The 14,403-nt window shown below is 46.1% G+C and overlaps 1 pseudogene; it reads left to right on the forward strand.

Moving 5' to 3' along the window:
• Window positions 1-13,218: 13,218 nt before the first annotated feature.
• LOC102433175 lies at window positions 13,219-13,852 on the forward strand (annotated as a pseudogene).
• Window positions 13,853-14,403: the final 551 nt, after the last annotated feature.

A 14,403-nucleotide genomic window follows, 5' to 3' on the forward strand; every position in this document is an offset into this window, starting at 1 on the left:
GGAGAGTGAGGCCCACAGCAAGGGAAAGTCCATAAAGACCAGCAAAGCGATCTAAAGCAGACACTGAGTTTACTATTTGCCTAAAAGGGGAGAATCTGATTTCATTAAAAAAGTCAAGAAGATTGTCTGAACTGAAGGGGAATGGGACAGAGATGGTGTGGACCAGAGGAAGTTTTGTACAAACACCTGATTGGCTAGAGAAGCAAATTATAAACTCTCTCTTGGGATTGGTTACTGTTCCGATTTTTTGTCACACAGGCACCGTCTGGACAGATCATGGAGGTACCTGTCGTCCATGGCCCTAGCAGGCTGGCACATGTGTCTGATCTCATCTCAGTGAAACTTTTCTTTAGCACCTACCTTTGTTAAGAGTTAGGAGCCTTGGGGCTCCATCGGTTGCTATGTGACTTTGTACCCATTACCCCAGCTTTCTTATCCTCCCTGCCTATATTGGACTGACATACCTCTCTCCTGGCTAAATAGACGAGATAACCACATGAAAGCAGTTGGATAATTTTATTAGCAGATCACTATTTTTTCAACAGTAAAAGTGGGCACAGACCCCCAAGCCCCAGTAAATTGAGGAATATGTTATTAAATGCTGCTGATTGGTGTTTCTAGTTTCTTGGGATGTATTCCTAGTAGTGGGATCACAGGGTCAAATGGAAGTTCCATTTTTAGTTTTCTGAGGAAACTCCATACTGTTCTCCACAGTGGCTGCACCAGTCTGCATTCCCACCAGCAATGCACGAGGGTTCCTTTTTCTCCACATCTTCTCCAGTACATGTCGTTTGTTGATTTGTTGATGATAGCCATTCTGAGGTGTGAGATGGCACCTCATTGTCGTTTTGTATTGCATCCCTCGGATGATTAGTGACTTTGAGCACGTTTTCATATGTCTCTTGGCTCTCTGAATGTCCTCTTTCGAAAAGTATCTACTTAAGTCCGTTGCTCATTTGTGGAATATAATGAACAACATAAACTGATGAACAAAAACAGATCCAGAGACAGAGAAGCATCGATCAGACCATCAAAACTCAGAGGGAAGGCAGGGGAGGGTCGGGGGGAAGGGTAGAGATCAACCAAAGGACTTGTATGCATGCATATAAGCATAACCAATGGACACAGATGGGAGGGCATGAGCGGGGGGTTGGGGGGAGGAAATGGGTGGATAAGGACACATATGCAATACCTTAATCAATAAAGAAAATAAATAAAATTTAAAAAATAAAATGCTGCTGAATTTGGAGAAGAAGAAAAAAAAAGGCCACTGGAATGATCTAACCAAAGAGTAACAGTGCTTAAATCTAGGTAGTAGAATTGCAGGTGATTGTTGCTTTCTTTTCTGTAGTGGTTTTCTGTGTTAATCTTTCCTGTAACAGTGTTCTATATTCTCCAATTCTACTATGTGTTATTTTGAAATTACTTTTTGAGAACAATTTTTGATGCAACAAAGATAAACTCAAGGTGAAGGTGGCTATAAAGAGTCAAAAGGTGTGTGCTTAGCAAAATCAAGACATTCTCCCAAAACAGGAGATGAAAAGTCAGAGCTTTAGGCTGAGTCGGGAGCCCCCTGGGGACCTGGGCCAGGGGTTCTATCAGAGCCAGGTACTAGTAGGCCTGTCATTTCTCTCCCACAGCTCCAGGACCCCAGCCTGCCCTTGAAGAGTGCACTCAAATACTGGTAGAGCTAAGACCTAATGGCATCTCCTGTTCATGAGAAACCTCCTCTGCAAAATAAAAGCTTAGAGAGGATTCCTTTGTTCCTAAAATGGGTGGTGGCACAATCCCATCTGGACTCTATTTCTCTGGCTTTAGTGTTTCCATGGCAGGTGTGGTCAGAAAGTCCCGTTCCCTCACTTTACACCTCTAGGAGCTGAGCCACACCAAGAAAATACAAGTCTGTTCCACTTTTTTAAGCCTTTAAGAGAGCCCACAGCTTCTGTCTGTTGTTCACCTACTTAACCTGGTAAAGGGTTTCAATTCTTTCTGCCTGATAATATTCTTTTATATATATATTTTCCCTCCTTGCTCAATACTTATTCAACGGGCCACTATCTGTGTTTCAGCCTTTTACATCTGACTTTCACTGCTATCTCTCCTCTAGGCCAAGCCATCTCAACCCTATAACTCTTCTCTGGAGGGGTCACCTTATTTATCACTCACATTTCTTGAGTTTTTATTCCTACCCCTTTGGATAGATTCAGAAGGTCATCCTAGCCATTTCATGAGAAAAAACAAACAACCTGTGAATGGGGGAACAATTGGGTTAGACAATGAATCATTCATGATGTTGAATGTATGCTTGCACGTCATGATTTTCCATCGGGTAGGGAAGTTTTGCATGGGGCTCCAGAGATTCTGGGAGTCCCCTGAAATTCTATAGCATTATCATGGATGGATGTGTGGCTGTTAATTATTTTTTTCTTGGGATGGGGATCCATAGCTTTGGTTAGATTCTCAGAGAGGCCCATGATCCAGAAAAATGTCAAGAACACTTCATGTAATGGCTCTGTCCCCTAAGTTAGACAGTAGTTAGTCATCCCGGCAGAAATTGTAGCTTGGGTCAGAGATGATGGTGAAGCTAAAGGCAGGGCAGTCAAGGGCAGGCTTCCAGCTCCTCTCTCCTGGCCTCATAGATGAGATAACCCCAGTCTCCTCCGAGAGGGTGGTAGCGGCAGGGCAGCCCTAGCACGCTTTGACGTGGTCATTGGGAAATGTAGTTCAAAGGACAGAGGAAAGCAACATTTCCTGAGCACCTAGTTCACGGCCAGGAGCTAGACTATGCAGCTTATGTACCTTTTCTTGCTTCATCCTCACACATTCTCTGTGAGGTGAAACTTATTATCCTCATTTTACAGATGAGGGAACAGGCTCAGAGAAGTTGTGAACTTCCCTTACGTCATATGGCTAGCAAGAGACTACTGAATTTAAAACTTTATGGTCCAAGGTTTGTGGTCTTTTCACTATATTCTGCAGCCCTGTCACATCTCCTGTGTGCCGGTGGAGTGGGAGGAAGGGCACAGACCTGACCCTAATCCCTTGGAGATTCTGGTTCTCATATCTGCAAAAGGGAGATTCATTCAGGCTGCCCTTCTTTTTTAAAAAAATATATATTTTATTGAATTTTTTGCAGAGAGGAAGGGAGAGGGATAGAGAGTTAGAAACATCGATGAGAGAAAAACATCAATCAGCTGCCTCCTGCACATGCCTGCAACCAAGGTACATGCCCTTGACTGGAATCAAACCTGGGACTCTTCAGTCCCCAGGCCGATGCTCTATCCACTGAGCCAAACCAGTTAGGGTGCTGACCTTCTTCTTATCTGGCTGTTTGTCGGAGAGTGGTTAAGGGGGTCAGGAGGACCTAGCCAAATTTAGTTTAGCAGGCTCGGCTCCACCATCCCTCCCCGGACCCTCCACTACCAGAAAGGGGGGAGGGGGCTGGAGGTTAAGGCCATCGGCCAGATATGCCCTTAGTACTACAAAGCCCAGAGAGCAGGTGACGTCATGACCTCCTCTCTGTAAATTGGGGTGATAGCTCAGACATGGTTAGGAGAAAGGCCCTGATTGCAAAGTGGGATTGTAGCACTGAAGGTCCAACCAAACAGCCCTCACCAGGCATGTATGAAAGCCTCCACACTGCTATGTGAATGGCAATTTTTGTTCAGGGTGGCAAGGGCAAAGGGAAGGATGGAAAGGACAGAAGAAGAAGGGTAGAACCCCTCCTCTCAATCAGCTCACGCACTCCCTCTGTCATATCTGGGAGTCCTTGTGTTCTACGTTATGTACCTACCCCCAGGCTTGGAGGTACCTTCCGCCACCTCCATCCTCCATTTCCACCCTGCCAGCCACAAAGGATGAGGTGGTTAATCCCAATGTTCTGGTGAAGGACTGGGAGCCATTAATTCCCTTGAAACTTAGTTTTCCACTTGAGAAAGGTCAAACACACTCCTCCTCTTTCCTCAAATGCTAAGCCATGAATGACTTCCTCTGTGGTAGGGTTCTCTTCCTTTCCAGCTCCCTTCAAACCCCCACCTCTCCTGCTCTAAAGTGCTTTCACACAATGTGGGCTTTCATTAAGATCAATGATTCATTTCCCATCAAACTTTAAATATTCCCCTCTGAAATGAGTAATTCTGACTTTGAAGGGAGCGTGCAGTGACAGCCGTGCCTTTCTCTGGTTCCTGCTGCCTCCTACCATCCCCATCAAGGCCTTAAAAGACAAGTGGGAGAAGCCTCAATTAGTGCACCCAACACTGAATCAGGAGCTTAAGTTGGTGGAGAGGGCTTGATGCAGGCAGGTGGGCCCAGCAAACACTGACCACCCTCAGCTGGAGGCAGTGTGGCATGGGGTAGGGACTGCATGTGAGAACTCTGACCATCCTTTCCAGCTCCTACTTTTCGGAGTCTATTAAGAGCCTTTGGTGGGCATGTGTGGGGACTCTAGTAACCCAGGGCTTTTCCACACACAAACAGAGAGGTGTGTATGGCTACATCTCCAGATTTGGTGGACACTATTAGGAAGAGATTCAGACAGAGTCTGCACACTGGCAATTGACCACAGTGTGGCCTTGGCCCTAGGTCCCAGTTCTCTCACTGTGCAATCTTTTCTTAAAACCTCTGTTCCCTCTGAAGAAAGCAGCCACCAACCATTCCTTACACACTGGTCACCGTGCTTTGTACCCTGTGACACCGCCATCCTGGCTACAAATGTTTGTGCCTGGAATTAGTGCCTGAGCCAATAGTGGCCACCTTGAGACCAAATAGCACCTCATGAGGTGGCCTTGCTGGGGATCCAGCCCTGAGAGCCCAATAGTGCCCTTCTTCTTAAGAAATTAAAAGAAATTTAGAGATACTGACAGGAGAGCAAAGAAACGGCAAGACGCACTGGAGGGGCATTGAGCCAGACGAGATGAAAGAGATGGCAAGTGCTAGAAGCAGAGGCCAAGCTCATGGTTAAGAGTTGGTGTTTGGCACCTGGGGCCCTTTTGAGCTCCCATGCTGGTCCAATACTCTGTGAAGCTAAGAGCTAGATAGTTGACTCCTTGTATATCCATCCCTTTACCTGAGCTGGCCGGAGTCTATCACTGCTTCTTAATACCTGGAAGAGCCTATCATATATTTTCTGAAAAACACATGAGCCAACACGCGTCGAGCACTCAAGACAATGCTCCTCCTGAGGCTGGGATCACATTTCATGGATGGAGTGGGGCAGGTGCGAGAGCCCAGACTTGGGTATTGGGCCTGAGAAATGGACTTATGTGAACAACAATACAAGGGTACTTGGCATAGCAGGACCCAAATTGTAGGGGACTTGATATGAGCTGTGTGCGTGGAATGAACAGAGTGGCTGAGCCCCAGCAGCCCCTGGAGCTCAGGTCTCAGCTCGTGGACCAGTCCTGACTGTGGGAGGTTGAGCTCAGAGAAGGGAGTTCATCTTCAACTGATGTCCCCTGATTCTGTGCTCCCCAGTTCTTAACCCAGACACATCACCGCCCAACCCCACTTCAAGGTCACATTGGCATGTAGAGTGCAGCCTCTGGAATTTTCCAGTAGAAGGAAAGGTCTTTGAGGTCAGAAACCATGTCCTCCCTCTTCATGGCCTCAGCAGCAGTGGCCTTTAAATTACTCAAGCTTTGCAAGGGCTGGCCAAGGAGTCTGTATTTCCAACAAGTCCTCTCACCTGCTGATTCTAATACTCAGCTGGCATGTGCAAACTGCCACCCTTCAGGACCTGGCACCAGGCCCGCTACCCAGTGGAAGCTAAGCAAGCAACTTGGGAAGAGAAATCCTGGAGATGATCTTTGGTCATTAAAATATGGTCCCATCCAGGAGTTTTTACTTCTCTCCCCATGAGGCTCTAAACTCTGAACAGGCGGTATGTGTTCTTTGTTTTTTTTCAAAATGCCAGCTAAACTGCTGTTCTGCTTATTGATATATGGGGTTTGCTGAGCAATTCTCTGATTAACACCCGCCCCCCGACCCCCACGCATGCTTTCCCCCAGAAATGCTTGCTTCTCAGGTCTTTAGGTATTTCTACAGCATCCTCTAGGGAAGCCAGCACTTTGCCAAAGTGACCAGGGCTGTGGTTTTAACTCCCCTCTGCCCTTCATGATCCCCAACATTAAGTTCTCAGCCTGGGACATCCGGGACACCATGGGAGGGGAGACGGTAACAGGGGTGTTTGAGTAACAAGCTGCTTCCAGGCCATGGAGCGGACCTTTATGTGACAGTCCTCATGTGGGCTGGTAGAAGTATCAGAGTCCTGGGAGCCACCAGAAGAGGCCACCTGGCCCAGCCTCTGGTCCTGGACAGGAGAAACCCCAACCCCAGGGCAGCTTCAGAAGAGACCTCTCAGGATATTAGCTCTTGGATCAAGCCAGTGGGGAAAATGCAAGAAAAGCATGGCTAGGAATAATTTTCAAGCTCCATTTCAGATTCTTCTAAAATGCCCTTTGTTCTTGCATGTTGCCAGTATGTTCTCTCTTCATGGTGTTTGAATGAAACCAACAGCAAGGTTCCCCATATTCTCAACTCAGCTGTCCAAAAACCAAGCAGGCCTGGCAATTTCTTCTTTAAAAACATGGCAGGTCACTGGAACGATGTTTCCATCTTAGCTGTCATTAATAATTTTGACTTGGTGTTCTGCAGCTTATGTATATAGAGAAGCCACATCTATCTTCTCTCCTCCCCAACTGCCAGACAGAAAAAATATCCACAAGCTTCTTCTGAAATGCCCTGAGGCACAATAGAGCCAAGAGACAATTAAGGAAATCAGCAACATCAAGACAACCAGTTAAGGCAGTTCCCCTGGAAAATGCTCTAGCCAGAGGTTTCTTTGAAGTGAGCCAAGGTGCGGTGGAAACGTGGAGTTCTTAAGTAATCCTAAGTTTCTCTTCTCCCACAGAGGGCTGAGCATAATGTGTGGCCTAACTGAATCGGAAAATCCATATGGTTCTCTTAGTTAACCAATTCTATTGGAGGCCTAACTTTTAGAGCACAAAGGCATAACTAAGCACAATTAAAATCATTGTAAGCCAAGCAACTTGAGAAAATAGGTAGCCTCCTGGATGTTGGCTGGGCAAAAACAAACTTATAAACCAACAATAAATATGCCAACAATAGTAAACTCTTGTTCACCCCAAGTACACCAAGGATCTTTTTGCAGGTGGACCTGTGTCAGACACTTAACAGTGGGGTGTGGTAGAAAGAGCACTGGACTGGGAATCAAAAGACCTGGGTTCTTGATCTGGTTCTGCCACTACTGCCTGTGAGACTCTGGGCAGGTTACTTCCCCTCTCTGGGACTACACGTGCTCATCTGTACACTGAAGGGGCTAGGTTAGACCATCACCAAGGGCCTTTCCAACCGGACACCTTGAATCCATGATGATTTCCTTGGCAATTCGTGAGCTCATCACATAAACAGCTCCTGTTCTCTCAGGACCAACGCTCATCCAACCGTTTATGTGATGAAAGTAAAACAACGCTGGTGTTTTAGGTATTTCTACAGCATCCTCTAGGGAAGCCAGCACTTTGCCAAAGTGACCAGGACTGTGGTTTTAACTCTCCTCTTCCCTTCATGATCCCCAACATTAAGTTTTGCAAGGGCTGGCCCAGGAGTCTGTATTTCCAACAAGTCCTCTCACCTGCTGATTCTAATACTCAGCCGGCATGTGCAAACTGCCACCCTTCAGGACCTGGCACCAGGCCCGCCACCCAGTGGAAGCTAAGCAAGCAACTTGGGATATTGGCTGGGCAAGCCTCCTGGATGTTGGCTGGGCAAAAACAAACTTATAAACCAACAATAAATATGCCAACAATAGTAAACTTTTTCACTAAAGTGACCAGGGCTGTGATTTATAAGTTTGGTCATCCCTGGGGCCCCAAAGCCCTGCCAGGGTCAACAAGAGCAAAACTATCCTATCTAATAATAGACGAACATGGTAATTAACCATACCTCCGCTACGCTTCCCATTGGCTAATCAGGGTGATAGGCAAATTAACTGCCAACCAAGATGGCAGCCGGAAGCTACGCAGCTGAAGCGAACATGAGGCTTGGTTGCCCTGGCAAAGGAGGAAGCCAAGGTTCCCCTCCTGCCGCAGCCCAGCTCTGAGCTCCGGATGCAACAATGTTGCAATTATAGAAGCTAAACAAACCCCAGATACTTGCTTTCAGCAGGCCGTTCTCGGAGCTGGAGCCGCAACAAAGTTTCAATTACAGAAGGTAAATAAATCCCAGGATAAAAAAAAAGAAAAAAAGGAGAGACTGGGAGCTTCAGTTGCAGGCTTGGCCTGCCTGAAAACAGCCCTCAGCCCCTCATCCAGGCTGGCCAGGAACCCCCGTGAGGACCACCCCCCCTGAAGGGGGTGCGGGCAGCCTGAAAACAGCCCTCAGCCCCTCATCCAGGCTGTCCAGGCACCCCAGTGGGGACCCCCACCCTGAAGGGGGTGCGGGCAGCCTGAAAACAGCCCTCAGCCCCTCATACAGGCTGGCCAGGCACCCCAGTGGGGACCCCCACCCTGAAGGGGGTGCAGGCAGCCTGAAAACAGCCCTCAGCCCCTCATCCAGGCTGGCCAGGCACCCAAGCGGTACTCCCACCCTGATCCGGGACACCCTTCAGGGCAAACCAGCCAGCCCCCACCCGTGCACCAGGCCTCTATCCTATATAGTAAAAGGGTAATATGCAAACTGACCCTAACAGCAGAAAGACTGGGAATGACTGGTCACTATAACACACACTGACCACCAGGGGGCAGACGCTCAATGCAGGAGCTGCCCTCTGGTGGTCAGTGAGCTCTCACATGGGGGACCTCTGCTCAGCCATAAGCCAGGTTGATGGCTGCCAGTACAGAGGTGGTTGTGGGAGCCTCTCCTGCCTCCTCAGTAGCGCTAGGGATGTCCGACTGCAGCTTAGGTCTGCTCCCCGCTGGCAAGTGGACATCCCCCGAGGGCTGCCGGGCTGCCAGAGGGATGTCTGATTGCCAGCTTAGGCCCAATCCGCTGGGGAGCAGGCCTCAGCCAGCAGATGGTCATCCCCCGAGGTGTCCCAGACTGGGAGAGGGCACAGGCCGGGCTGAGGAACCCCCTCCCCCCGAGTGCACAAATTTTTGTGCACCGGGCCTCTCGTCCTATCTAATAAAAGACAAAAAGGGTAATTAACCATACCTCTGCTACACTTCCCATTGGCTAATCAGCAAGATATGCAAATTACCTGCCAACAAAGATGGCGGCCGGCAGCCACGCAGCTGAAGTGAGCAGGAGGTTTGCTTGCTTCAGTGATGGAGGAAGCCAAGGTTCCTTGCCTACCGCAGCCCCGCTCTGAGCTCCGAAAGTAGCAGCTCCAAAAGCAACAAAGTTTCAATTATAGAAGCTAAACAAATCCCAGATACCTGCTTTCAGCCAGCTGCGGCCTCAGAGCTGGTGCAAGCAGGATGGCAACAAAGTTTCAATTATAGAAGCCAAACAAACCCCAGATACCTGCTTTCAGTCAGCTTCGGCCTCAGAGCTGGGAGCGCCAGTGACAGCAACAGAGTTTCAATTATAGAAGGTAAATAAATCCCAGAATTAACACTACGGTGTCGGGTGAATTTCCCACCAAAATATAAGATGGCGTGGGCAATTATTTAGGTTTCCCGCGCAAAATCAGAGTTAGTTTAAAATGCCTATATCTTTTGAAGTATGGGTTCGATTGAAATGAAATTTTCGGTTTCTTGTGTAAAAAATGAAAATTTATTCAATCACAGACATTTTTTTATCTATTCAGTACATAAATAATTCGATATATATAAACTAAATACGAAAAACCCAAAAAATACTTATTACCTAAAAATATACACATATTTTTAAAGTTTAAAATAAAATTTTCATAATAAATCAAAACAAATAGAAATTAATAGTTTTTTAGCGTATGATATTTTTCAAAACACGCCCCTTTATGTAGAGGTATATTGCAAAATTTGCACATGTAGCGTGTCTCACTGCGCAATTTATGAACGGAACATACGCGACACCTTCTCAAAATGTTTTTCTTTTTTCCACTTCCGACAATTGCCTGTAACGTATGCTTTCTCATGTCCATCGATAGCCTGCATTGTGGATCAGATGTAGGTGGTTTAGCCCGCAGTCCAGAAGTAGACGGTACTGGTTGAAGGTCTGGAACAATGTCCATGTCCTCTGGAATATCATCCGTCAACCAGTGGATAGCTGTTTGTTTCAAAAACATTTTAAAACCCATTTTTCTTTGCCTCACTGATTTGTAAACTGCATAAGAATTAAATAATGCGCAATTTATCATATACATTGCCAACCTTTTTGTCCATTTGACCGTCCTCCGCAATATCGAATAATATGAAAGGTATTGGTCGGCCCGGTCAACACCTTTCATATGTTTATTGTAGTCAATGAGTGCATTCGGTTTGACAATTTTCTTTTTTGATGTTCTGTCAATATTCTGGCTTTCTTCCATCTCCGCAGAATGAATCGAAGAAATCAGGTATACAGGCTTTTTTGATTGCCACACTTGTAACAATATATCATTTTTCCTTATAAATTTTGTTTCACCTTTTTTCAAAGAAATTGTTTGAAAATCTTTAGGTATACCTCGATTTTTCCGGATTGTTCCACATATTCTGAATTTGTTTTTCATAAGTGCTTCACAATTTGCGACGCTATTATAATAATTGTCCATATATATATGGTACCACGAATCCGTGTATGGAGACACTACTGTTTGTATCGTTTCCAATAATCGCTTTCCTTCGCCGCAATAAATTTCCATGTTACAGATATATCCTGTATCACTTTCGCACAACAAACGAACCAATATTCCATATTTAACGATCTTGCCAGCATTATATACCCTAAAGAATAATCTTCCCCTCCAAGGTACGATCCCTTCATCTAGTGATAATTGCTGATGAGGTTTGTAAATATTTATAAATTTAGGCACAAAATAATCTAGTACTGGTCTCACTTTGCAAAGTCTATCTGATTCATTTACGATATCCGCGTTATTATTGACGTGCCAAGCTTTCCATATCTGTCGGAACCTGTCTCTCGTCATCGTTTTACCAAAATATGGCGTCTCCGTCCATGGCTCCGTGGTCCAATAGTCATCTCTTCTATCTTTGCGCACCTGTCCCATGAGAACAATTAACCCTAAAAACTTCTTCATCTCTTGAGGGGTTATATCTTTCCACTTTAGGCTTTTTTTTGAAAGTTTGAAATTATTCCTATTTTGATTATAATACCTGTTTGACTCCTCTACAAGAAATTCAAAAAAATCATCTCCGATAAATAATTTCACGGCATCTTCTATATTATTTATAACAGCATCTGTGTTTAATCCTTGATGCCCTAAAAAATCTTCTAAGACCGGTGGATTATCAACATGCGACCATTCTTCTCTCCCGCCTTCTATATCTGACTCTGAGTCAGAGCTGGAGCTCGAAATTCTTCGTCGCCTCAATGTCCTGGGACGCACCATTACTTCATCATCACTAGAATCTTCATCACTTGTACTCGCATTTTCAAGATCGCTATCACAAGAATAATTGGACAACTTGTCTGCACCAAACTCATCATCACTATAGTCTGAATGCTGCGACATTCTAGGTTAAAGCAAATAAAAATAATACTAACTGAAAATAGCGGTACTCCGATAGATATCTGATATAAAAAAATAATTATTATGCGAACACTTTGCGGAACGATTTTATTTTATTTGGTTAAAAAATTCTATATGAATGTCTTTATCACAATATATTTAAATATTTAAACACGTAATAATATTCACAAAACTCAAAACTAAAGACGTCCGGACACAAGAAGTATTTCTCAATAACTATTCTCTTTGCATGGTGAGATATCCAGGGATATCGGTTATAAAATGAGAAAACAATACATTGGTACCCTAACGGTATTGTACTCGACCAGCGCCATAAAGTGTTCTCTACTTACAAGGGATTTTTATGATACCTATTACCCCAATGGGTATGAAACGGTTCGCATACACAGGTAGGTATCTTTGTGAACGGCAAACAAACAAATATTTGGTAATACGCAGTTACAATCGGCCCGAGTTTACACGTTTCCCGCACTCCACCGCAAATCTATATGAACCGAGTTAAGACGGCTCCCGCGGAGTACGCGCAATTCACGCGAGCCGACTTAACTCGTTTCCCGCAATCCAAGTGTTAAAAAAAAAAGAAAAAAAGGAAAGGCTGGGAGCTTCAGTCGCTGGCCAGCCTGAAAACGGCCATCAGCCCCTCATCCAGGCTGGCCAGGCACCCCAGTGGGGACCCCCACCCTGAAGGGAGTGTGACCAGCTGCAAACAGCCATCAGCCCCTCACCTAGGCTGGCCAGGCACCCCAGTGGGACCCCCACTCTGATCCTGGACACCCTTCAGGGCAAACCAGCCAGCCCCCACCCGTGCACCAGGCCTCTATCCTATATAGTAAAAGGATAATATGCAAACTGACCCTAACAGCAGAAAGACTGGGAATGACTGGTCACTATGACACACACTGACCACCAGGGGGCAGACGCTCAATGCAGGAGTTGCCCTCTGGTGATCAGCGCACTCCCACATGGGGGAGCTCTGCTCAGCCACAAGCCAGGCTGATGGCTGCCAGTACAGAGGTGGTGGTGGGAGCCCCTCCTGCCTCCTCAGCAGCGCTAAGGATGTCCGACTGCAACTTAGGTCTGCTCCCTGCTGGCAAGTGGACATCCCCTGAGGGCTGCCGGGCTGCCAGAGGGATGTCTGATTGCCAGCTTAGGCCCAATCCCCCAGGGAGCAAGCCTCAGCCAGCAGATGGTCATCCCCTGAGGGGTCCCAGACTGCGAGAGGGCACAGGCCGGGCTGAGGGATTCCTCTCCCCCCCCCCCCCCTGCCCCGAGTGCACAAATTTTTGTGCACCAGGCCTCTAGTTTTCATAATAAAACTAAGATGTTATTTGCCTTTGCCACTGTGTTGACACTGAGGGTGGGCGGCCTGCTGTGCCTGCAAACTTGCAGAAGGAAAAAGAAGCCACTTTCACTTAGGAATGTCCTCAGTGAAGCAGTAAACAGTAATTTTATTAAATCTCAACTCCTGAGATTTAAAATATTTGCTGTGAGTTGAAGCTCGGCACTGAGGTACCCCTACAGTGACACCCCCTGGTCTCACCAATACCACTGCTGCTCCCCTTCACTCCTCGGCCACGAATGAGACAAGTATGACTGACTGCCTCTTCAAAGTTGTCCTTATCAGAGAATCGGGTGTCGGGTCTCTATTTACTCAAAATAAGTTTAATCCCGAAAGCAAGATTGCCACTAGAGTGCAGTTTGGAACAAGAAGCATCCAGGTTGATGGGAAAACAAAGGCACAGATATGGGACACACAGGGCAAGAGCGATCCCGGGCTATAATGTCAGCATACTATCTTGGAGCTGTAGGTGTCTTACTGGTTTATGACATTGCTAAACATCTCACATTTGAAATTGTAAAGTGATGGCTGAAAGAACTGAGAGATCACGCAGATAGTGACATTGCTATTATACTTGTGGGCCATTGCATCATTTAAGGGCAGTTCCTACAGGTGAAGCAAGAGCTTTTGCAGAAAAGAATGGTTTGTCATTAGTTGAGATATCAGCTCTGGACTCTACAAGTGTAGTAGCGGCTTTTCAGACAGTTCTGACAAGGATATACTACATTGTTTCCCAGAAGCAAATGTCAGATGTGAGAATGACATGTCTCCAATCAACAATGTGGCTCTTATTCATGTTCCACTGACCACGAAAAAATAAGGCAAAGGTGCAGTCCTGTGGGACATATAAGGCGTTTCTCTTCTCCCCTAGAGGGCTGTTATAGTCCATTTCCCAGGTCCGAGATTTACATATATTTCTAATTCTTATGGTCACTTTCGTGTTTTGTTTTTTAAAATATTTTTTTATTGATTTCAGAGAGGAAGGGAAAGAGGGAGAGGGAGATAGAAACATCAATGATGAGAGAGAATTATTGATTGTCTGCCTCCTGCACGCCCCACACTGGGGATCAAGCCCTCAACCTGGGCATGTGCCCTGACCCAGGAATCAACCTGAGACCTCCTGGTTCATAGGCTGACATTCACCACTGAGCCAAGCAGGCTGGGTACTTTTGTGTTTTATTACTTCCTCATACTTCACGAACTTTCCATGTTTTAAGTCTTTAGGTTTTAGCTTTATAGAATCATCCACTTGTCCCGCATGACTGCAGCCTTTTTCATGCTGTGGCTGCACCAGCCTTAGTTTGATGAACTGAATGTTCGTTTCCTTTTCATCATGCAAACCTGTCACTGTAAGACATGAGAACTGGATCACTTGAAGCTCACACCTGCTGATCATTTTGCCAGAGAGCCCCTTATAATTCATAGTCTTTGCTCA

This window comes from Myotis lucifugus, unplaced genomic scaffold (genome assembly GCF_000147115.1).
Source record: "Myotis lucifugus unplaced genomic scaffold, Myoluc2.0 scaffold_167, whole genome shotgun sequence".
Taxonomy (NCBI): domain Eukaryota; kingdom Metazoa; phylum Chordata; class Mammalia; order Chiroptera; family Vespertilionidae; genus Myotis; species Myotis lucifugus.